Here is a 25,271-nt window from a genome sequence, read left to right on the forward strand (position 1 = left end):
AGACTTCTGCTGCTGCCTGCTGCCTGGTGTATGAACATCAACCACACATATGCACAAAATCCCCTTCATGGATCAATGCCTTGTCGTGGCGAAGGGGCTTGAATAACTCAGAGAAGCTATGAGCTATGCCATGCAGGGCCACCCAAGATGGACAGGTCATAGTGGAGAGTTTTGACTAAACGTGATCCACCTGGAGAAGGAACTGGCAAGCCACTCCAGTATCCCTGCCAAGAAAACTCCATGGACAAAGACAACAGGCATATAAAAGTTATGACGCTGGAAGATGAGCCCCTCAGGTCGGAAGGCGTCCAACATGCTACTGAGGAAGAGCGGAGGACAAGTACAAGTAGATTCAGAGCTGATGAAGCGGCTGGGCCAAAGCCGAAAGGACGCTCAGTTGCGGATATGCCTGGAAGCGAAAGGAAAGTCCGATGCTGTAAAGAAAAATATTGCATAGGAACCTGGAATGTAAGAACCATGAATAGAGGTAAGCTGGATGTGGTCAAAAATGAGATGACAAGAATAAATATCGACATCCTGGGCATCAGTGAACTAAAATGGAAGGGAATGGGTGAATTCAGTTCGGGTGACTATCATATCTACTACTGTGGGCAAGAATCCTGTAGAAGAAATGGAGTGGCCCTCATAGTCAACAAAAGAGTGGCAAAAGCTGTAATGGGATGCAATCTCAAAAATGACAGAATGATCTCGATACGAATCCAAGGCAGACCTTTTAACATCACAGTAATCCAAGTTTATGCACCAACTACCGGTGCTGAAGAAAGTGAAATTGACCAATTCTATGAAGACCTACAACACCTTCTAGAAATGACACCAAAGAAGGATGTTCTTCTCATTACAGGGGATTGGAATGCTAAAGTAGGGAATCAAGAGATAAAAGGAACAACTGGCAAGTTTGGCCTTGGAGTTCAAAACGAAGCAGGGCAAAGGCTAATAGAGTTCTGTCAAGAGAACAAGCTGGTCATCACAAACACTCTTTTCCAACAACACAAGAGACGACTCTACACATGGATATCACCAAATGGGCAGCATCGAAATCAGATTGATTATATTCTCTGCAGCCAAAGATGGAGAAGCTCTATACAGTCAGCAAAAACAAGACCTGGAGCTGACTGTAACTCAGATCATCAGCTTCTTATAGCAAAATTCCAGCTTAAACTGAAGAAAGTAGGAAAAACCACTGGGCCAGTAAGATACAATCTGAATCAAATCCCTTATGAATACACAGTGGAAGTGAGGAACAGGTTTAAGGATTTAGATTTGGTGGACAGAGTGCCTGAAGAACTATGGATGGAGGCTCGTAACATTATACAGGAGGCAGCAACGAAAACCATCCCAAGGAAAAGGAAATGCAAGAAGGCAAAATGGCTGTCCAACGAGGCCTTACGAATAGCGGAGGAGAGGAGGCAAGCAAAATGCAAGGGAGATAGGGAAAGATACAGGAAACTGAATGCAGATTTCCAAAAAACAGCAAGGAGAGATAAGAGGGTCTTCTTAAATGAGCAATGCAAAGAAATAGAGGAAAACAATAGAATGGGGAAAACCAGAGATCTGTTCAAGAAAATTGGAGATATGAAAGGAACATTTCGTACAAAGATTACCATAATCAAGGACAAAAGTGGTAAGGACCTAACAGAAGCAGAAGACATCAAGAAGAGGTGGCAAGAATACACAGAGGAATTATACCAGAAAGATATGGAGGTCTCGTACACCCCAGGTAGTGTGGTTGCTGACCTTGAGCCAGACATCTTGGAGAGTGAAGTCAAATGGGCCTTAGAAAGCACTGCTAATAACAAAGCCAGTGGAAGTGATGATATTCCAGCTGAACTATTTAAAATTTTAAAAGATGATGCTGTTAAGGTGCTACACCCAATATGCCAGCAAGTTTGGAAAACTCAGCAATGGCCAGAGGATTGGAGAAGATCAGTCTACATCCCAATTCCAAAGAAGGGCAGTGCCAAAGAATGCTCCAACTACCGTACAATTGCGCTCATTTCACACGCTAGCAAGGTTATGCTTAAAATTCTACAAGGCAGGCTTAGGCAGTATGTGGACCGAGAACTCCCAGAAGTGCAAGCTGGATTTCGAAAGGGCAGAGGAACCAGAGACCAAATAGCAAACATGCGCTGGATTATGGAGAAAGCTAGAGAGTTCCAGAAAAACGTCTACTTCTGCTTCATTGACTATGCAAAAGCCTTTGACTGTGTCGACCACAGCAAACTATGGCAAGTTCTTAAAGAAATGGGAGTGCCTGATCACCTCATCTGTCTCCTGAGAAATCTCTATGTGGGACAAGAAGCTACAGTTAGAACTGGATATGGAACAACTGATTGGTTCAAAATTGGGAAAGGAGTACGACAAGGTTGTATATTGTCTCCCTGCTTATTTAACTTATATGCAGAATTCATCATGCGAAAGGCTGGACTAGATGAATCCCAAGCAGGAATTAAGATTGCCGGAAGAAATATCAACAACCTCAGATATGCAGATGACACAACCTTGATGGCAGAAAGTGAGGAGGAATTAAAGAACCTTTTAATGAGGGTGAAAGAGGAGAGCGCAAAATATGAAGCTCAACATCAAAAAAGCTCAACATCAAAAAAACCAAGATCATGGCCACTGGTCCCATCACCTCCTGGCAAATAGAAGGGGAAGAAATGGAGGCAGTGAGAGATTTTACTTTCTTGGGCTCCTTGATCACTGCAGATGGTGACAGCAGTCACGAAATTAAAAGACGCCTGCTTCTTGGGAGAAAAGCAATGACAAACCTAGACAGCATCTTAAAAAGCAGAGACATCACCTTGCCGACAAAGGTCCGTATAGTTAAAGCTATGGTTTTCCCAGTAGTGATGTATGGAAGTGAGAGCTGGACCATAAAGAAGGCTGATCGCCGAAGAATTGATGCTTTTGAATTATGGTGCTGGAGGAGACTCTTGAGAGTCCCATGGACTGCTAGAAGATCAAACCTATCAATTCTTAAGGAAATCAGCCCTGAGTGCTCCCTGGAAGGACAGATCGTGAAGCTGAGGCTCCAATACTTTGGCCACCTCATGAGAAGAGAAGAATCCTTGGAAAAGACCCTGATGTTGGGAAAGATTGAGGGCACTAGGAGAAGGGGACGACAGAGGACAAGATGGTTGGACAGTGTTCTCGAAGCTACGAACATGAGTTTGACCAAACTACGGGAGGCAGTGCAAGACAGGAGTGCCTGGCGTGCTATGGTCCATGGGGTCACGAAGAGTCGGACACGACTAAACGACTAAACAACAACAACAACATGCACAAAATAGTACATGAAGAGCCAATTATAGTGTCATGAAAGAACAGCCAACTTTTGTAGTTCTCCAAGAGACAATTCTATATCCTGTCCAATTTATTACAGTGCCATATGTAATTTTATGCAGCCCTTTATCTGAGACACCACATTTACTGACATTAAATCTGATTAATGTTGCAAGGTTTAAATTCTGTAGCCTTTATCACAAATGCACTTCCTGAATCAAATTATTCTTCATTGAAGCTTTTGTACTGCTTTCTTCCACTATATTTGTAATATGACTTTTTTCATCTGACATGATTTGATTGTTAAGAAACCATTGTTTTTCTGTGAACCTCATGCTGGCAAAATCTCTTATGCACTCATTTGGTCCACTATAAATCATAATATTCACAAGTTATTTTTTAAACATTTGTCCTTTACTTATTTGCCTTCACTCACAGCATGCAGTTGGCTTGACTCACTTTCTTAAGCTATCTTTCTTCAGCCATTTGTTGTCCAGGTACCTTTTTGGGATGCAGCTGCTCTGAGTTTGCAGCGTTTTTACTGCCCGTGAGACCTTGTCTTAGATAAGGAGTTCAAGTCATGTACAAATGATGTGTTTATGGAGCAAGATTTTGAATTTTAACTCAGTAAATATGTCCTATTACCTCATATGTATAATTTACTTAAATATAAACCAGGCTGATCTGTCTGAGGAAGGAGTTCACTCCTGCTTCTGGGTTTCAGCTAAGGCCATCAGCAATTCTTGAGTGCAGATTCACAAGGAATTCAAGCAACTCTTCTGTCACTGTGATTTGAATGAGGTTAGGATCTAGCTCATTATCGTTGACACAAAGGACTGGAGGCAGAAAAATCTCAATCTCTTGGCGTGGGGGATGGTACCCATTGGTCAATGTGTCAGAAGATAGCTTTCCTGCTTTTAAAACAAGGATATTAATATACTTTTAACAGCAAAAGCCTAGGCAAAAGTCAAAGGTTACAATGTAAATGTATAAAAGATACGATTGAAGAAACTTGATTGACTCAATTATCTTCATCTTATTTTTAGAAGTTGCATTATGGCCAATTGTTAGAAATTGGTTTGAATGAAACTTAAACCTAGGAAAATAAATGACTGAGCTGGACTTAGTAATTATGCCACTTGAAAAGTCAGCTATGAGGTTTAATTTAGCCATTTTTAAAATCAATTATGCTGAATCCTGACCCCCCCATCACATTTGTTGCTCTGTTATATTTACACCCATCCTCACCCCACCCCGTTTTGCTTTATCTTGTGATGACCTATAGTTTTAGGCAGCGCTATTTTTCTAGAAAAAGAGGTGCCAAAACTCACCATGAACACCTCCCTCGCTCTCTTAGAATGGCAATGGCGCCCACTTGAGAGGGGCCAGAACTGATTTCCAGTGAGTTGTGGCTGCAAAACATCCCTGGTTTTAGGCAATAAATTTGAGCTGGTTGATTGCATATACTCAGATGCTTACATTAGCAGTGGAGAACCTCCAGCCCAAGTGCCTAATTTGGCTTGGCACCCCCAATTTGGCCCATAAGGCCAATTGCCGCAAGATAAAGCTGACATATTGCTCCAGGACAGCAAAATGAACCTCTGTGCCTTCAGGGCAAGAAGAAAGTGACAACAAAGTTAACAACAGAATACAAGCATGAAGAAAGTGGGTACGACACAAGGGCTGCAGTTTTACAATTAACTAAATATGAAATAGTTTTTTTTAAAAAATAAATAAAATATGCATGATTAAGATCTTTCCAGTATAGTTCATGTAACAATGCACAGAGAACAAAAAACACAAATCCTGTGCAACTTGCAAACTCAAACCTCAGTTTCTTCTCCTGCCAACCCCATCCCTTCATGCTTACTCAAGTTTAGACTTATCATTTTATTAACTGCATTAATTTGCAACTTTCTACTAAAAGGTCTCAAAGCAACTTAATAATAAACAAAAGGCTAAAAATACAATAAAAACCAGATACAAAGAAAACAGATGGCAAAAAACAGAATATTTAATGTGCATGTCCCAGAAACCCTATCCCATCCCGCTAAAAGATGAACACCACCAGAGAAGCCAGAATCAAAGCAGATGGTCCAAATTCACAACCAGAAGCTTGGACACACAGGAATGACTTAGCCTGGCACCTAAAAGCTGACAATGATGGTTGCTGTCCCGTTACTCATTTTTTACTTAGTTATAATTTAGTATGATCCAACAAAATAGCATTTGGGTGCATTTTTATTAATGCTATAAAAAGAACCACACTATCTCCAAGGTGTGAAGATTTAAGAATTTTATTGGCTTGCACTACGGTAGGATCATATCATATATCTAAAGGCTTTGATACATTGCCAAGGATAGTAAGTGATTCATATACCGCATGAGAGCAAATGCACTGTAGCTCTTCACTCAATACTGGGTTTGTATCTCCTTGAACGACTTAATGTTGTCTTGAAAGAGCTCTTTCATATACTCATTAGCTATTGTGCACGGAAGGGGTATTTATACCAGTGGGAGCATTTTTACACAATGCTCAGATTGTGCCAGACACGTTAGCATCATATTCAATTCAAAATCACTGCAGTATTGAGCCACTCAATGCTACTGTTCAGAGCAGCCGCTATTAAAAATACCAGACTCTTTGTCATTTTAATTGTTCAGTACTTTCAGTACTTTCACTGAGCACATTGTTTGAGCTAAATAAAAGGTTAAATATGAATATTAACAGTATAGTTTTTATAGAGCAGAGTCGTGAAATTGAGAGAAATTGAATGCATTTTTTATTTTATTTGAATTGTCTAGCTGTTGCATGTTTTCTCATTTCTGTGTGAATGCTGCCTAAAAGGTGTGCATTACTGGTGCACAACTCTAATTTTTGCCAAAGGTAAAATTAGTATCTGGTCTGTTGACCACAGGGCAGGAAGAGAAGAATGCAATCATTTGTGTTTCAAACAGATGAGTGTACAGGCAGATCGACTTGTGCACAACCGCATATATGCGCAGCACTGGGAAATAAATAATTCATACCCAGAAATGTTGGGAGAGAGGTGTACTGTATTTCAAAGCTGTATTTCTAAAGATGCCTGTTTTTCTAAAGGTACGAAAACATTAATGGCTGAGCATACCTGATGCAAATAACTTACACTGATAAAAAACCCCCAACAATCTTTAACTATACATTACATGCAAACATGTCACAAAAGCCAAGACAGTGCAGAACATGGTGACTAGGTTGCTTGGGAAGGCAAAATACCACCAGCATATAACACTTTGCTTGTGGGATTTCCACTAGCTACCAATCTGCTATTGGGCCAAGTTCAAGTTTTTGGTATTAACACATAAGGCTATACAGCTCAGGACCAGGTTACTTGAGAGTCTGCCTCATTCCTTATCCATCCAGTAGGCATATATACCTCCGCTGTAGGCTGCATGAGAGATTCTTCTGCAAGTAACAAGGATACTGACTGCTTCACATTAACTCAGAGCAGGGCTTTCACTGTAGCTGCCCCTGTTCTGTTGGACAGCATTCCTGTCAAAATGCCACAGGCATCCACTATCTGAATTTCCCCGAAACAATTTATTATAGCATTAAGTCTCCTAAATGTATTATGCTGTACAATACTGCAAATACCTTGCTGTTTTGTTGCAACACACTAAACGTGCAAACCTATGCACGTCTACTCAAAAGTGAATCCCACAGAATTCAACGACACCTTTCACTCTCATTCTCTGAGATCACCCATTTTTCTAGCAAATTACTTTGGCTAGTGAAGTGTAAGTGAACATGCTCAAAAACAAGAATTTCTGAAATCGATATAGCTTAAAACTTTCCCATAGACATCCTCACTAGGACTGGATATTTGTGACTTTCTGAGTCAAAGAGCTACCGTAGCTATTGTGTGCCATCTAGTGTTAAGCATGGGAAAGAGAGGGTGCCAAAATAATGTCTGATACAGTATAAAATATTGCAAACATTTATTAGGACCAACTAAAATGTATTAGGCTCATAAAGGCATTACCTTACTATTACTTTGAAGTTGTTTCCTCATGGACCAACACAAAGGCTTGCAAATTTGGTGTAAAGCCAACCAGTTACTTACTGTGCAATCCTACTGTATATATAGAAGTAAGTCCACTTGACAATTATTCCCAGTTAAGTTGGTATGTGTCTGCAGTCACAAAATAAATTTTTAAAACTAGCATGTCAGGAATTAAAATAAGCTAAATAAAAATAAAAGTTGCCAGGGTTCAAATAATTCTTTGATGGCCAAGGTAAGTTTTAGCCAACCATGTGAAACTCAGTAGGCTACTTCATTGTCCCTTCAGAGAGCTCTGAAGTGGCTATTTCCACAAGAAAAAAATGCTATTTGTAGAGGCAGCCAACTTGCAGACATGATGAAGGGGATCATTTCACAGAACTGTATAATGTAATGGAACACACACCGAGAGAAGAAAAGTTTGCTTTTAGAGTATATTTCTGCTGTTTTTAATAATTTTACACTGGCCCAGGTTTTTCTGTGAGTACTTTTCTGTATACATTTTTTACAGCTCTCAATAATATTTTTATTTGTTCTGCAAAGATTTTAATTTTCCCTTATCAGAACTGTTCCTTGTGATTATTACACAGAAGTGAGTTTTTCTTGAGCTTCGGTCTATGGGCAGTTTTGATAAGATTTAATATTTTATAGATTATTCTGTTCACAGAGGTTCAGACTTCACAATTTTATTTATAAACTTTTCTCCCATTTTTATCTGGACTAATTTCCTGTTTGAATTTTGCTATATTTTAGATCTGCCACAGTTGGTAGGGTGGGGCTGCTTACCTGATCTCCATCTCCCATTTCACATTTGTGCTGGGCTGACTTACTGCTGCCTCCCCATCCCTGTCTGATATGGTACAGTGAGTGAATGAATGAATAAAAGTGGTGGCACATGAAGCTGCACATGAAGCTTCTCCAATTGGAAGCATATAGATGTGAGAATGAGCTCCCTAAGTTTTACTGGTCTGGAACCAGTTTAGGAATTTAAAGATAAAAACTAGCTTATTACAAAGCAAAACACCTGCTTATTAACCGAGAATGAAGGTTATTAGTGCTGTCAGTTCCTGACAGAAGCCAAGATGCCATACTCTTAACCAGTTTTCAACGGTAACCCTACAGATAGTAAGATTGGGAGGTTACCAGGAAAATCTACTAAGCATATCCTATTTTGCAGGGTTGACTTTTTCCCATGTTTGGCCACTGTGTGGCCCCCTCCACCTACAAATGTGGATATGTTTATTCTCTGCTTTATTTACGTAGCTAGAAAATATTTGAGTGTTGGTTTTTTCAATTTAAAAAGGAAGAAAAAAGGAGAGAGAGCTGAATATGTAAAATACAATTTATAGAAATATATAGAGTATCATTCCCTTAAGGCATTGTGTGTGTGTGTGTGTGTGTGTGTGTGTGTGTGTGTGTGTGTGTGTAAAACACACTAAATACCCTTTAAGCTCTTTTAAAGCCATCCCATATGGGTGGCCATCATTGCCTCCACTGTGGGAGCAAGTTTTATAACTTAATTATGCACTGCGTGAAGAAGTACTTTCCATTAATTGTCCTGAATCCATGATCTACACTCTGCAGCCCTAAATTAACCCAATTTTTCTGCATAATTGGGAAGACAGACCCAGGATGAATCCAGCGGTGGCTAACCCATGGGCCTCCAGTTATTGCTGGAATTCAAGTCCCATTTATCCATTTACTTACTTACTTACTTACTTACTTACTTACGGTACTTACTTACTTACACACAGATGTTTAGCCTCTCCTTCATCAGATACAATATCAGAGGGATACAATAAAATGTTAAAAACATTCCCATCAACACAGGGAAAAGGAGAAAATAAAATCATAACCCATTTGCTACGCTGGCTGGGGCTGATGGGAGTTGTAGTCCAATATCATCTGTATGACCACAGGTAGGTAGGTTAATTAGTTATGCTTTTAATTATGTTTATGTATTTTTATTCCTGTATTCATTTTTTAAAAATAGCTTTGGAACTTTTTGTAGTGAGAAGTGATGCTTAGGTGAACTAATAGTTGTTGGGTTTACTGTATCCCTTTTTATTGCCATCTTAAGATAACTTAATAGTTGTTGGGTTTAATGAATTCCTTTTTATGGCCATCTTAAGATATCTGTGTTTGCTAACATTGATGCACAATATGTGAAATGCCCATACATATAGGGAAAAGACTGGACTTCCAGAAGTAAATTCTACAGGTTTCAGTGCATTTTACTTCACCTACTATTCAAATGGTGAAAAGCTTGTTGAGACCTGAATGGTGGTGATGGAACAGCCACATTTCTCATTTCCATATCTGTCCCATTCACGTTAAGGTAGACACCGAGGTCTACTTTTAATATCCAAAGAACCACATGAGTGAATGAGCCGAATCACACCTTACCTCCTTTCTTCATCTTCTTATCTCCATTCATTCTCCTCCCAGTTTCATCTTTTTCCAACAAGGCAAGCTGGGGAGAAAATCACCTGGAGGAGGAGGAGGAGGAGGGAGAATGTGAATACTAGGTTAAGTGACAGTTGTTCAGCTCCACTCACCTGTTTAGTCACCCTCACTCACCCTTCAAAATTAAAAATAATATATATATTTTTACTTAGAATATGAAATAGCTTACACAAGATGTTACCCTATATAGATATCTCTTGCCTTAAGATATTCTAAAAGAGACCAGATAGTAAAAAATGGTTGATAGTAAAAAATGTAGAATTGGGTTGGGATCATAGAGATGATCCCTGGAGAGCAGAATGAGGAAGCTGGTCCATTTTTCTTATTTTCGGTTTTGTCTTCTGACTTCACAGTATTGGCAAGATTATAAATGTCCCACAAAGATTGAAGGAGCAGCAAAATCACTTAGTGCTACTGCAAAGACATACAGTATACAAGACTTAGGGCCTAGTTACACTTACCTTTTGCCCCACTCTTTCCAGCTAGAGACCTGTGCTTTAATGCTCTGTTGTCAGAGTGGCCCTTCCCCCCCCCCCCCCACAAAAACCAGCTCTTTAAAGCTGAATCAGAGCAAACGTCAATTTGAGTTTTCTGCAGATTGACGTTTGGTCTGTTTGAGATTTAAAGAGCGGGTTTTCACTGGGAAAGCTCTGGAGCAATAACACCCCCCCCCAAAAAAACCCGGCGCTTGGACAGGAAGCTTTAAATCATGAACCATGCCTGGAAAGAGCAAAGAAAAGTGTGAATAAACCCCCAAACTAGTCAGATACCCATTCTTTTTCTTTCCCGGCCCAAAACTGATTCCCCCCAATGCAACCATTTCTAAAAACCTTTAGTTCCTACTCACATTACACGAGGAGCCTGACTGACTAAAGTTGCTTCAGCAGAAAATGTTGTTGTCATAACTGCTAATTCATTCAAATGCTATGTTAATGCTTGTCCTAGTATAGTGAACGTGGAATTATATGCTTTCAGAAGTGGGAGTAGTAGCAGCAAAGTTTTTGTCTCCAGAGGCCTACAGGAAATCTAGGTAGCAGAACCAATGCAAATATCATAAAATACAGTGTTTAAGATATGTTTATGTGGTTGCCACCTAGTGACCAAAGGGCAAAACTGCACACACTCAAGGCCTGCCCCCCCCCACCGGAATGGTTCCAAGATGGATGCCAGACTGATAGTGGTATAGTACCTCAGAAGCCAAGAAATAAAACCGGTTATTGTTCATTTTTAGTGTATTTGTTCATCTTCATGTATTTAGTGTAGCCTAAATACATTACAGTACAAATAGTCAAAAGAACCAAAAAGCACTAATACAGAACTTCAAATGCATTGGCATTTAAAGGAGCAGCAGTAAGGGTGTGGGAGAGAAATAAATATAAAGGCCACTGAAAGAATTGCCTTCAGTTTCTGGCGAGAGGCACTGAAGATGGTGACTGATGGATCTTGATCAGGAGGAAATGGAGGGGTTAAATCTTTCCCTTGACAAATACGAACACCCTGTACTTACAGGAATGCACACCCCATTCTTTAAATTCTGATAAAATTAAATCTCATTCCTCACACTTTACACACAGATACAGGTGCAAACAGGCACCAGGCCCAATACATTTTTATTCACTACGGCCTTCGGTAACTTAGCTGGCCTCTGTAAAATAATGCCCACCATTTTCTGGGGTAGGGACTTGCGATTATGGAACATTTTTGGGATTTTGTATCATTATTATTAAACTTCTCAGCTGTTGTATTTTGTCTTGTCATTTTGAGGCCTTTTCATTTTGTAAAAAGTGATGATGATGATCATCCCGTCACATTTAGTTTTTGATTGACAGAGTTGTGTCCTAGAACAGGTATCATCAATGTTTTTGGACCCAGGACCCACTTTTAACCCAAACCATACATTTGGGAACTGTTTCTTAATCTTTTGCCATATATTTGTGTGGTGGTAGTACTCCTGTTGCAACCTATCTTGGATCAGGCCACAACCCAGTAGTTGGTCTTGACTTACCAGTCGGTGACCTAAAAGCATATTTTCTAGCCTTTGACATGTGAGATGTATGGTTGCAGTGTTATACGGTGTTTCAAGACTCCACACACATAGACCAGATGACCACAAAAGTCCAGGCAGTAGTTTCAGAGTTCTAAGAACTATTTATTGGTTTTGTCGACAAAATCAATATGGCGTTGCAGGAGAATAAGGCTTCTCTATCTGCACACCCAAATGTGTATATTCAGAGTATAAATACAATATCATACAATAAAGATCTGCCCCTTAACCCACCCTATGCAGTACCTCCCCAGCCAATTAGAAATGGTGTCAAAACTCTTTGCCTACTCCACTAGGTGGTGCTGTAATAGCTAATCATTGCATCTATTCCTACTCAAATGCACCTGGGACATCACTTTGCATATCTCCCAAAGTTAGACCTTCTTGTGGTCAAGCCAGTTTCAAACCGGCCGAGGGAAATCCCCAAACATCAGCACAACAGGTGTCTAGCTGAGCAGCATATTCTAAAAATTGCATTTACAGACAAGATGAGAGATGCCTCAGACAAAATGGAGTTTTACAATTTAAGATGTAGCTTGACCAAAACTTTGGTCAAGCCTAGCACTTGGTCAGTGTGGCTCGATGCCACAGCAGGGCCCACCATATTCCCAACAATTGCACTCTGTTTTTAACTCTGTATTTTAAATTGTTGTGACCCACCCTGGGGCCTGCTGGTGAAGGGCAGGCCATATTTTTAAAACAGCAACAATAATCTCCAATACTTCCTTGGGTTGTTGCTATTACTGATGCTTTATTTGATGTACTCCCAATAGGTTTTTGAGAAACACAAGGGTTCTCCAGAATACAGTCAAATGTTACTCTACTAAGAGATTTCAGTGAGATGTCCAATTATAATCTCCCTGTGTTTCTCCATATCAGAAGACTAAGCGATGGGAACCTCAGACTTGTAGAATGTGGCCTCCGAATGAAGGACTTCATAAATCTGCCAACTGAAAGTGCTTAAAAGTTTTTTAATAACAATTGAACCATAATCCTAAGGAATAACATGCGATCTGGTATAGATTTTACCATAATTGCATGTATAATTCAGAACAGATGACATTCAAGATCAGGTTGCTTCTTGCATATGTGACATATAAAAAAATATTTCATGGGGATTTGAGCGGTTACAGAAGTCAGTTTTCCACTGTCCAGTTCTCACTCATTCCAAACGTGTGATATCAATTATGTATTTATTTGATTAAGATTATTCCTTCAACAAAATCTTCATAATTCCATTAAATATGAGTATATGGCATGAAAAGGCATGCAGGGTGTTTATTTTTGCTGCAATGCACGAGTGGAATATGTCAGCATGTGAACTTGGATTTGCAGTATAGCTCCCTGCCATAGTTCTCAGCCTTACTTTTAATGAAAAAGAAAGAAAGAAAAGGAAATAGTTTTGGTGTAGGGAGCTGCTGTGTGAGAAACTGAAGAGGCCAGATGTCGAAGTGGGTTTTCTGAGTGTTCACACTCGGCTCCTCTGTATTATTGCCCATTTCCCCCCATATATTACTAGTTCCATTTGGGAAGAATGATCCTCAGCCCCTGATTGGATATATAGGAATGGAGGAAGCTGTCTTTGCAAAACAAATACTCCATCACTGAGCTATGGCCCTTTCTCAAAATGTAATGTGATTCTCGCCACTCGGTATCTCTGCCTATTTTGGCCTTCCTAGCCCTTTCATCTGCCCTCTTCCATCAGCTTCTATGTGGCATACCTGGCGGCTTGCTTGCTGTAACAGGTGAGGGAAGAGAAGGGACAGATGACAGGGGCCAGGTCAGCAGCCATGGCGGCCACATCTCATGTTTCTTTGAGAACTTTAAATCAATTGCTCAGTGACAGAGCATATGTTTAGCAAGCACAAGCTCCAGGGTGTATTAATTTAAAAGATTTGTATAATACTGTTCATAAAATGTCACAGCAGTTTGAAGAATAAAAACGACATCCAATAAAAGAGCACAAATCGTTGTTGTTGTTGTTTTGCCAATCACAAGACAATTTCAATAAAACAGCAATGGTAGTAAAACAGCAGTAAAGGCAGTTCAGTCAATGGAACAAGAGCAAGAAGCAAACAGAACAAAAAAGAATGCTCCTCCACTCTGAAAAAAAACAGAATGAACCTCTCTTGAAAGGAAGTGCCAGAGTATTAAAGGCCACCACAGAGAAGGCCTTGCTCCTTATAGAGACTGCTCTGGTCTCTACATAAAATGAAACCTTGGGCAGGGCCACCTCAAGGGATTTAGGGCCAGGATCAAAACCCAAGATACTGAGCGGGTTTAAAGATCAAAACAGCAGTTTTGGACCAGTTGCTGGGAAGCATAGAGAGTGTGCTTTGTACTCATTTCCTGCTTGTGGACTTCTTGTAGGCACCTGGTTGGTTGCTATGGAAAGGCCAGGTGGGCATTCAGTCCTGTCCAGTAGGGCTCTTCTTATGGCCCAGAAGTGCAGCTGCTTCAAGAGAAGCAAGATATGAGAATGTAGAGTCTGCTGGATCAGGCCAATTGCTCTTCTAGTCCAGCATTCCGTTCTCACAGTGACCAACCAGATGCCTGTGGGAAATTGACAAGCAGGACCTGAGCACAAGAGCATTCTCCCCTCCTGTGGTTTCCAGCAACTGGCATTCAGAAGCATCTTGTCTCCAATCATGGCTGGTATACATTGATATGAATATGTCTGTTCATCCAACCTGGTTGCCACCACTGCCTCCTTCTTTGAGAGCCAATTCCATAGCTTTATGTGTGGAAAATCCATTTGGACAAATCAACACGTGGGTTACCGCCTTTGGCACTAGATAAAGCTTCTCAACCATTTTCAACAGCTGCCCAACACAGAGAGCTTGTGCACTGGTCTGGATGTCACCAAAGCATGAATAAGCCACCCCTGGATATCTAGTTAAAGGATCTGAGTAGAATTGGGGTGAGGGGAGTCCTCTGGCTGAGACACTGAAAGCTATAGACCAGGCATCCCCAAACTTCGGCCCTCCAGATGTTTTGGACTACAATTCCCATCATCCCTGACCACTGGTCCTGTTAGCTAGGGATCATGGGAGTTGTAGGCCAAAACATCTGGAGGGCCGCAGTTTGGGGATGCCTGCTATAGACCAATGCAGACAGTCCTAGGCTAGTTGGACGAGTAATTTGACTCAGTTAAGACAACGTTATACTGTATGTTAAGGCAGAACATGAAAATTGAGGTTGTGACTCTGTCCTACCTATCTTGCATCAAATTATTCCATTTAAGAGGCTGCCTCCAGCTTAAATTCAGGGTGACAGAGATGGTAGCTTGTTCAGTGAGGTGGATTGTTCATAGGAAAATGTTTTATACTGAGTCAGATCATTGGTCTATCTAGCCCAATATTGCCAACACTGACTGGCAGCAAATTTCCAGTATTTCAGAGCAATTTCGGACAGCAGACATTCTCAGCCCTATCGGGAGGCCCTGGGGATTGAACCCGGGACATTCTGCGTGCAAGACAGATGCACTATCACTGAGCTACAGTCTTCCTTATGGATTCCTCTAGCCCTGGCACCCCACATTCTTGTCTCTTTCCTGCCTTCCCATGGATATTTAATTGTGTGTGAATATTTTAGCAAGGAAGGTAGCATATGCTAAACTAGGTCAAAAGGAAGATTTATGATGCTGTCTTGTGTAGCTTACGGGGCGGGGGAGAAAAACCTTATGCTTCGGGCATCAGTTCACATTTTTCCTGCCACTGTTCTTGAAGTGTGTTTTCTGCTTTTGTTTTATTCAGCACATTTATGGAATATGTTTATTTATTAATGAAAAAAACAAAAACAAATTAAAAGCAAACATCACTGATATATTCGTCTCTCCCCCCCCTTTTCTTTTTAATAAACCCTTACAGAAAGTATGTCTCTTAAGCCTTTTGGGTGTTTGGGTTTATAAATTGGTATTTGAAGAGATTGGCTAGTTAGCAGAACACTGTCACACCTTCTGGGTTCTTATAAATAAATTAATTGAGGCTGAGATATTTCAAACCATTTCAGCTCCGAATGGAATCAGGTTTGCATACCTAACTCCCTTATTAAGCAGCATTTGAAAGTCTCACCCTAAAGCAATGTTCCGCAGAGGTGACAAAAAAGGGATGAGGACCGTGGAAGTGTTTATTCTTTTCATATTCATCTGGGCTTGCTTTCCCCTCTGTTCTGAGAAAAGCAGTGTGTCCTTGCACGGGCTTGCTTAGGGTGATATCAGCAGCACTTTACAATTCCAGGAAGACAGAGGCAAGGGAGCTCTAATGAATATGTTGGCATGAAATTTATACTTGCAGCCACCTGCTATCCAGTCAGCTGTGTTAATGCCTGGCACAACCTCAATCCCAGAGAGACTTCCTGTCTCTTCGCCCCCTGCAGAAGTCAAGTCACTTTCTCTAATGCATTTTGAGCCACCTGTAGACCTGTCCAGCTGTGTAAATTGCGTTGCAATAAACCTTCTAAGGCAGCCTGAAAAGAAGTCGCTTCCAAATATATTCCCCCCCTTCACCGAGATTAAAAAGACAGGTTTTTTTTTAGTTTGCCCCAAATTGTAAACAAGGGTGATTCAGTCGTCTAGCTTGTTGTTTAGTACCTTACAAAGGTTACAAGGAATACCAGACTGAATTAAAATAAACCACAGCCAGATTCTAAATTTATTCAGTAGTACATAGTTAAGGTCAGTGCGGAGCAATTCTGACCTTGTTCACACAAAACTCCCCAGTGAGTTACCCCATAGGTGGATTGAGGGCAGCGTGATTGGTTCCACTGCACTGGGTGCTGACCCTAGGGGGCGCCACAGGGCATTACAACTAGGAATTAGTGAATTGAGCAGAATAGAAGGCGGTGTGGGTGGGTGGGTGTATGCATAGCTGCCAAGTTTTCCCTTTTCTTGCGAGGAAGCCTATTCAGCATAAGGGAAAATCCCTTAAAAAAAGGGATAACTTGGCAGCTATGGGTGTATGCGCGCACAAAATTTCAGCCTTGCACAGGGTGCTGCTGAAATTTGAAAAACCAAAGTCCACCTCTTGCAATCCTAACTCAGAAGTAAGTCCTAGTAAATTCAGTGGTGCTTATTCCCAGGTAATTTAATTAATACCAGCCATAAAGGTAAAAGTAAAGGGACCCCTGAGCATTAGGTCCAGTCGCGGACAACTCTGGGGTTGCGGCGCTCATCTTGCTTTACTGGCCAAGGGAGCCAGCATACAGCTTCCGGGTCATGTGGCCAGCATAACTAAGCCACTTCTGGCGAACCAGAGCAGTGCACGGAAACGCCGTTTACCTTCCCTATTTATCTACTTGCATTTCGTGCTTTCAAACTGCTAGGTTGGCAGGAGGAGGGACTGAGAAACGGGAGCTCACTCCATCGCGGGGATTCAAACCACCGATCTTCTGATTGGCAAGCCCTAGGCTCTGTGGTTTAATTCACAGCACCCCCCATGTCCCTCCTAATACCAGCCATGGTGGAGCCCAATTGGATCAGGACTGCAGTGTTCCTCAGAGAGGGGGGTCTGACTCTTTCCTCTGCACAATTTCCCACTGAACATTACTCCACGCTCCCATTTGCCTTTGAAACAGCAGTGTGTGCCATGGTCCCAGTCCCAGGTTCCCCCTTCCACAACTTCTTTTACACACACATGCTAGGGGATAAGCAGGTTGTGACTGAATAGACTACTAATATTTATTAACTGAATTACTTCAGTTCAATAGATGCACAGTTAAACTATGAAATAGATGAAGGTATTGTTAAACAGATTTGAAGATGAGTATGATATTACGCTACATTAATCTATGTATAAAGCACTTGCAAGTCTCACAATCAGAATTCACTCCAAAAGATGTAGAACATCTAGCTGAGAATTTAAAAATTAATAATCAGACAAAATAAATAAAAGACTATATTTAACCACAGACTGGCTATTAGCATGAGATTAGTAAACCAAGTGAGATAAAATTTATAATTTAATCTATTATTGAAATATAGCAAAGCAGTCTGGATGACTTGAGCAACTCTTTTCTCTAAAGTTCACTGCCTTTTTTCCTTTCCCCTTTCAGCGCGAATTCAGTAAGTTGCAGAATGATGAATGGAAGCATCCCATGGAGAAATATTTAAATTGTCACATTAGAAAAGTCATAAAGTAAGTAGTAAAATGCAGATGAAAAACAGCCAAGTAAAAGGGAGTAAATTGAAAATGGCTTGCTTGATGGTGCAATTGAAAGACATTGCCAAATCACTGTTTATTTGTAACATGTTTTGTTCAGCAATTGGAACCACCTTTGGTTACAAACAAGAACGTTTTCAGTGATTTAATATTCCAGTCCTATTTAGTATGAATATTTCTCCACTTCGAACAAGAGTTATTAGTGCTTTTGCATCTGGTTAAGTCTTTAGTTGTGCGGCTTTCTACTGCATACAGTATATTTTGTTTTGCTCATCTATGTATCCAGTCCACAACTTCAGGATAGAACAGGCTGCACATTAAGTTAAATTCTAAGAAATGGGGGGGGGGGACGGGGGACCCTCTTATTTTTTTCCCCACAAGCTTGTGTTTCAGCGTATTTAACTACTTACTAACTATCCTTAGGCAATAACCATGCCCCCTGAAGAGTTTCTCATATGCAAGTTCTTTAGAAACGAAGGGGAGATGTTTAAAAGCACAGCTGTTCTCTCTGGTTTATTACAACAGAGCCCAGGCAGAAATTCCAGCTACAGTACATTGCATCTGGTACCTGTCAAGCAGGTACTGTGGCATGTGGAAGCAGGAGCTGAAAAGAGGCTGGCACTGGCAGGGGGGCAAGTATGTGTTGTGCAACCCACACATTGCTTTGGAATTTCCTTTGTTCTAGCAGACCCTCCAAGTGTCTCTATTTTCCAGGGACATCCCTGATTTAGAGAAGTCATCCTGGTTTCTGATTTGATCCCAGAATGTCCCACTTTTCCTTAGGCTGTCCCTATTTTAATTGGGAAAATGTTGGAGGGTATGGAGTTATCCAACCCCTGAACCATCTGAAGGCAATCCTGTATAGGGAAGTTTTTTTAAAAAAAATGTTTACTGTTTTTTTTATGTTTTATATATGTTAGAAGATGCCTAGAGTGGCTGGGGCAACCCAGTAATATGTGTGGGGTATAAATGGTAAAATTATCATTATGGAATGTGATGTTCCCATTTTCATCAGAGAAATGTTGGAAGGTATGTTCTAGTCCTTTCCCCATGGTAAGCAGGGCCAGCCCAATACATTTTGGCACCTGAGGTGGATCTCCAAATGGCAACCCTCCTCACCTTGCCACATGGGTGGGCCAGCCCTGCAGATAAGGCTTATACTGTATGATGGACTGTCAGTTAAAGGGACTTAGGAGGTCACAATTCATTCTGAGAGGGAAGTGGACAGGGGAGAAGGATAAGTCAAGTAAGGGACTGCCTTGCCCCTCACAATGTGCTGTTTTTCAATAGCTACCATAGAACATAGGGGACATGTGTGTGTATGTGAGAGTGAGCCACCTATATCTTTCGTTGCTTGTGACCTGCACACGATGGAAAATCATGGCTCATTATTGCTCAAGGATATGTCATTGGGGCAAGCTGGAGCACATGCTGCAAGCACATCTAGGGCTAAGCTTGCTTCATGTTTTGTACCAGCGGCATTGAATTGGACAAACGGACAAGAGTTTCGGAGGTAGTGTCATTTAAAGCACATACAATGCACCATATAGATAGAACCCATTGCAGCGGTGCAGTTTTATCAGTTTTATTGGTTGAAAGATCATGGCCACTGGTCCCATCACCTCCTGGCAAATAGAAGGGGAAGAAATGGAGGCAGTGAGAGATTTTACTTTCTTGGGCTCCATGATCACTGCAGATGGTGATAGCAGTCACAAAATTGAACGACACCTGTTTCTTGGGAGAAAAGCAATGACAAACCTAGACAGCATCTTAAAAAGCAGAGACATCACCTTGTCAACAAAGGTCCGTATAGTTAAAGCTATGGTTTTCCCAGTAGTGATGTATGGAAGTGAGAGCTGGACCATAAAGAAGGCTGATCGCCGAAGAATTAATGCTTTTGAATTATGGTGTTGGAGGAAACTCTTGAGAGTCCCATGGACTGCAAGAAGATCAAACCTATCAATTCTGAAGGAAATCAGCCGTGAGTGCTCACTGGAAGGACAGATCCTGAAGCTGAGGCTCCAATGCTTTGGCCACCTCATGAGAAGAGAAGACTCCCTGGAAAAGACCCTGATGTTGGGAAAGATGGAGGGTACAAGGAGAAGGGGATGATAGAGGATGAGATGGTTGGACAGTGTTCTCAAAGCTAGGAACATGAGTTTGACCAAACTACGGGAGGCAGTAGAGGACAGGAGTGCCTGGTGTGCTCTGGTCCATGGGGTCACGAAGAGTTGGACACGACTAAACAACAACAACAACATATTGGTTTAAGAGAGGCATGCACTTATAGGGAGCTTGTGGCCCTCCAGGCTGGCTTTCAAGGTTCAACAGCTAATACAATAATTCCCTAACTATCTTAGCTACTGCCCTTCCTGTGACCTTTGTGTGACCCACTTACGCTCTGCTGCAAAGTCTTTGGTTTCTTTTGCCAGTTGGTAGCCAGAAGCAGGAAACGGGTCACTGTATGAGTTAGGCCTTCCTGTAGAAATGCCTTTGATGCTCCTATGTAGGTTTGCTGATTGTTCCCTGATGACAAAACATGAAAAGGTGATGGCGTGCAAGTTGTAGTAAAAATACAACTGACAGTAAAGGATGGCCTCCTAGGCAGGAGAGTCGGGAAGGAAGGAAGACAAACAAATCTAAAATTAGTATCAAAGAGAGTGTGGTGTTTCTGCACCTTCCTGTGCTTATGCTCAAATTAGCGTAGATTTATATAGCCAATTGAGGCTCTCTCTCTAACTATGAAGCCCTGCAGATGTAAGCTTTGGGAGAGCATAAAAATGTCACACAAACATCCGTTTGTGAAACGATACATGTGAAACTTTTATCATTTAAATGTTCTGGCGAGCAAGGAAGATATGAGTTAAGGGAATATATTCCAGGCAAAAACAAAAATTAGGAGGATTGTGTTTTGCTGGAGGGAAAACTGCATTATTATTTTTTTTAAAGAAGCTGGATGGAAAAGAAGGATGTGCTCTTGCACTTTTAACAGTTGGGTAAAAGAGGGAGTTTAAGCAAGTGTCATGGAAGCTGCACCTGCTGAAATTCTTCTCTCCTATTAAAGACACAACAGGTTCTTGATATTTTCCATCTGGCCACCTCACCTCACTTGCATAGCATACTGTTTTAACATGAAATACTGTTACCTTACTTTCCATGTGGATGTATAGGAAGGACTGGGGATGGTATGAGCATTTTCTGACAAGAGGAGCTGGATTGATATGGGTTAGGCAAATGCCGGAGAGGAGTGGCCTTAGAAACATAGCCAAAAATGGAGGAAAATATGGCGGTATTACCAGCAAGAGCCCCTGACATGCCAGCAACTGTGATCCTGTTAGTGGCCCATGTATTTCAAAGCTGTGTTGAATCTCGCACATTAAGGTTAACTTGAAAGTAGCAGGGAGCTGTTGAGTAAAAGAAGCTAATCTTGATTCTTGAAATTCAGTTCTCATATCTGAGTCTTTCATTTGACCTTTCTTTAAAAAAATAAAAATAAAAATGTATCAGCCCAGGAGAGAAGTTGCTTTTTAAGAAGCCTAAGAAAGAATGGCCACAACTGGTGATTGGATGAACACAATGAGAATGAAGATAAAGAACTGGAAGTCTGATCTTTTCTTTTGCCCTCATAAAGAAGCTCAGAACACCACAGTGGTGCGTGAACTTATAAATAAAGCACAAAAGAGACTTGAACCTTGGTCTTCAACTGTGCAAGGTAAAATGTCATTTCATGAGATATTTTTACATGATTGGATATTGCAAATGTCTAACCAGCTCCCCCCCCCCTTTAAAGGTTTCACTCTTGGACACTTAGGGAATTTGGATTTTCCTTATGCAGAGTTTCTCCAGCTGCACCTTGAGTGACTCGTTTTTATATCACTTTTTCAAAAAAAGGAGATTATAATCCCGATAAATAGTTTTTGTCACAAGTGCAAGAGGGCTTCCTTTGTAAAGGAATACAAAGAAATACGTTTGCTCAAATCTGAGATCTAAGGAGCACAATAAAATATATCTAATTGTAGAAAGATGCCTGACAAGCATTAGAATGTGTTTGTATAACTGTATAAATAAGTGTTGTATAAAGACTAAACAGTATTTTCCAATCAGGCATAAATTACTTTTAATTACAAAGTTGTTTACATGCCTTGTTCACTCTTACAACACTGGTGTGTGTGTGTGTGTGTGTGTGAGAGAGAGAGAGAGAGAGATGAGATCAATTTTTGCATTTTGTAGGTCAAAACAGCCCATGAGTCCTGACTGAATTGGGATGTGAACTCTGCTTTGTGTGCTGCAGTTATAGTTGTATCAAACTGCTGCCGTGTGCTTTTGGGGGGAAAGAACATAATCACTGAATCGGAAAAATTGCAATTTAAAGATTTAATCAGGCAAAGAATTACACCTGAATAGAACAAATTTAACAGTAAACGTTTAGTAGGTATGGCTTTTAATTTAACAGATCTATTTGGAGGCTGCAGGTGGGTGGGCGATTTATCTCTTTGAATTCTACCGCCATGTAAAAACTCAGGCAACCACTCTGCATGTAGTAAGTAGCACACCAGGGAGAAGGTTTTAGCATAGTTTCCCTTGCTCCAATGTTTACTCCATGCAGTTTACCCTATGCAGGGAGCTTTAGTTTTAAGATGAAGAGCATTCGAAAGGACAACTTTGTGTTCCTGCAATCTGACATGGCATATTTCACAATGGGATCACTTCAGTCTACTGCTTCACTGGTGGACTTCTTCACATCCATCAGTCACCCACCATTCAAGAAACCAAGTGATGCTGTGCCTTAGGAGGGATCAACCCTAGAAGAGTTTGTCAAGGTTCCTCAAAGGCTTGCAAGCATGAGGGATGCTAAATCAATGAGCCCAAAGCTTGGGGGTGGGAAATAAAAACAAATTCTTAGAACAGTGATGTGGAGTCATTGACCTTCCAGGTGACCCATGGGCCATGCTGGCTGGGGTTGATGCAAGTGGAGTCCAACATCTGGAGATCCACAGGTTCCCCATCCCTGGAGATGCAACTCAAACAGTGGATTCTTTGCAGATCTCAGAAGAAACAAACAGAGGTTTGGAAATCTGTGTTGCACACAGATTTCTTACATCCATATTTTGGTTTAATGTGGCTTGTGAGCCCCTTGTGCCTCCTTTAATTTCCCCTTGTTCCTGCAGCATTGTCTGCCAACTACTGCTGTCCCATAAGTCTGCTCACCTTCCCTGGTGGGCGGTGTTGCGGCCGGGCATCCGGGACCTCTCAGTGATCCAGCTGGGAGGCGGAGGGATTTCACCCTCATTGGACTAACTCCCGGCCGAATCACATGCCCAGCTGTCCAATTGTCATGGCCGGGAGCATGGTCATGGACTGTTTAAACCATGCCATGCCCGGGGGGTGGCTTCCTCCTTTCGTCTCCTTGCCAGCCCACCTGCCCCCTTTTTATGCGTTGCTATAACAGCTATGGACAAATGCTGGCCGCCGTATTAGTGGCGCTGGGTAGGAGTTTTTCCACTTGGCAGATTGGCACCAGCCATTTGGTTTTTGCCTACCTTGTAGCAATCATCACAACTTTGTAAGGTTAGGCTTTGGGTAAGCCTTTGTTTAAGGGAGGGGAGGTTGTAGTCTCCACTGGTGGCTCCTCATTAAGGGTATCCTGTTAAAGGGATCTGGGGGTGTTGATCCTGTCCAAAGCCTGGACATAGGCTAGGGCCATGCCACGGCCCCAACAGAGACCCCCACAGGGTGCCCCATTTTGACATATGTCATAGGGCTCCCCCTACTGGTGGTTTACCTTTAGTGAGACTCCATGCAGACGGGCAGGAGTCAGGATATAGCCTGGTTCCTAAGCCAAACCGCTCACATCTATAACCAATCAAGTTGTGGCCTAATTTATCCCATAAACCTAAATATTCATACAAAATAGCCCTACAAAAGAGGCTCCTCATGACGCCCCAGGAACATCGCCCGCCATTGTTTTATTGATTTAATATGCTGTAAACCGCTTTGAGGTTTTTATTTAAAATATAAAGCGGTATAGAAATTTTTAAAAATTAAAAAATAACTTTTTTTTGTCTCTGTGTTTAGTATCTAAGGGAACTGTGGGGCTCAGGGCCTTGGGACACAATTTCTCTTCCCTAAATCTGGAGATTTCCTATGTAACCAATGTAATTTTCTTATTCAAACTGTCAAAACATGGGGAACCTATGGGGAATTAAAGGAGGTGCAAATGATTCACAATCCACATTAAGATGGGGTATGGACAGGCTCTTAGGGTTATGGCCAATGCTAGATCTACTCAGAGTAGACTCATTGAAATTAATGGGCATGACTAACTCAGGGTCATTGATATCCAGAGGTTTAGGACTTAGTTGCCTTAAAATCTGAAGGCTGAGTTAAAGATTTGATGTAAACTGTTCTTTAACAGCACTCTGATGCAGTTGCTTGCATTCATATGCATATTTTTCAGATCTGTGGCATGGCATGGGGTTAATTTTTTGCAGGTGAATCAATGGCTTAAAGCAGGGGTTCCCAACAAAATTTTCTCGAGGACCCCTCATCGAGCCGCTATTGTGACAAGGACCCCCATTAATTGACTTACTTGCTTGAACATCAAATGCATTATCTTCCTCTTCATCTGTAGGCCTTTGTCGTTTTAACAAACCACTTTTTAACCAACGGTCCATTTTTAACTACGCAAACTGTAGCTTCCGCGAAAAACAACGCTTTGTTTACAAACACGACTGTTTCACAAAGAGGCAGCGCGCGCCAGGGAGGAGGGAGGGGAATGGAGAAGACAGGGTACCTGCGCAGTAGCGCACAAATGAAGCCGACGCGCACAAAGCATCTTGGGGAGGTGAGCGTTTAGAATGCGCGCGCAGACAACCGCGGCTAGGACATTGTTAGCCCAAAAATGGAAATTACAGGAATTACCAACAATTGATGAGTGGCAGATAAAAATGATGGACTATGCTGAACTTGCTAGACTGACTTGCAAGATCCGTGACCAAGGTGAGACGAGGTTTCAAAAGGACTGGAGTAAATATGTGGACTACATGGAGAAAAACTGTAGATCTTTAAAAACACTTGCAGGATTGAAATAAATCCTACGAATTGACTAAAAAGTCAAAAAGGAACTGCAAAAAAACGGAGTTAACAAGAAACCCGCATGAAGGGAGGGGGGGAAGTCATAGCTCGGCAGAGCAAGATGTAAGAGGAAAATATAAGATGTTTTGTATAAAAGATTGTTTTTTTATTTTAATTTGATAAATT

The sequence above is a fragment of the Zootoca vivipara genome, chromosome 12, assembly GCF_963506605.1.
Source record: "Zootoca vivipara chromosome 12, rZooViv1.1, whole genome shotgun sequence".
Lineage (NCBI taxonomy): Eukaryota > Metazoa > Chordata > Lepidosauria > Squamata > Lacertidae > Zootoca > Zootoca vivipara.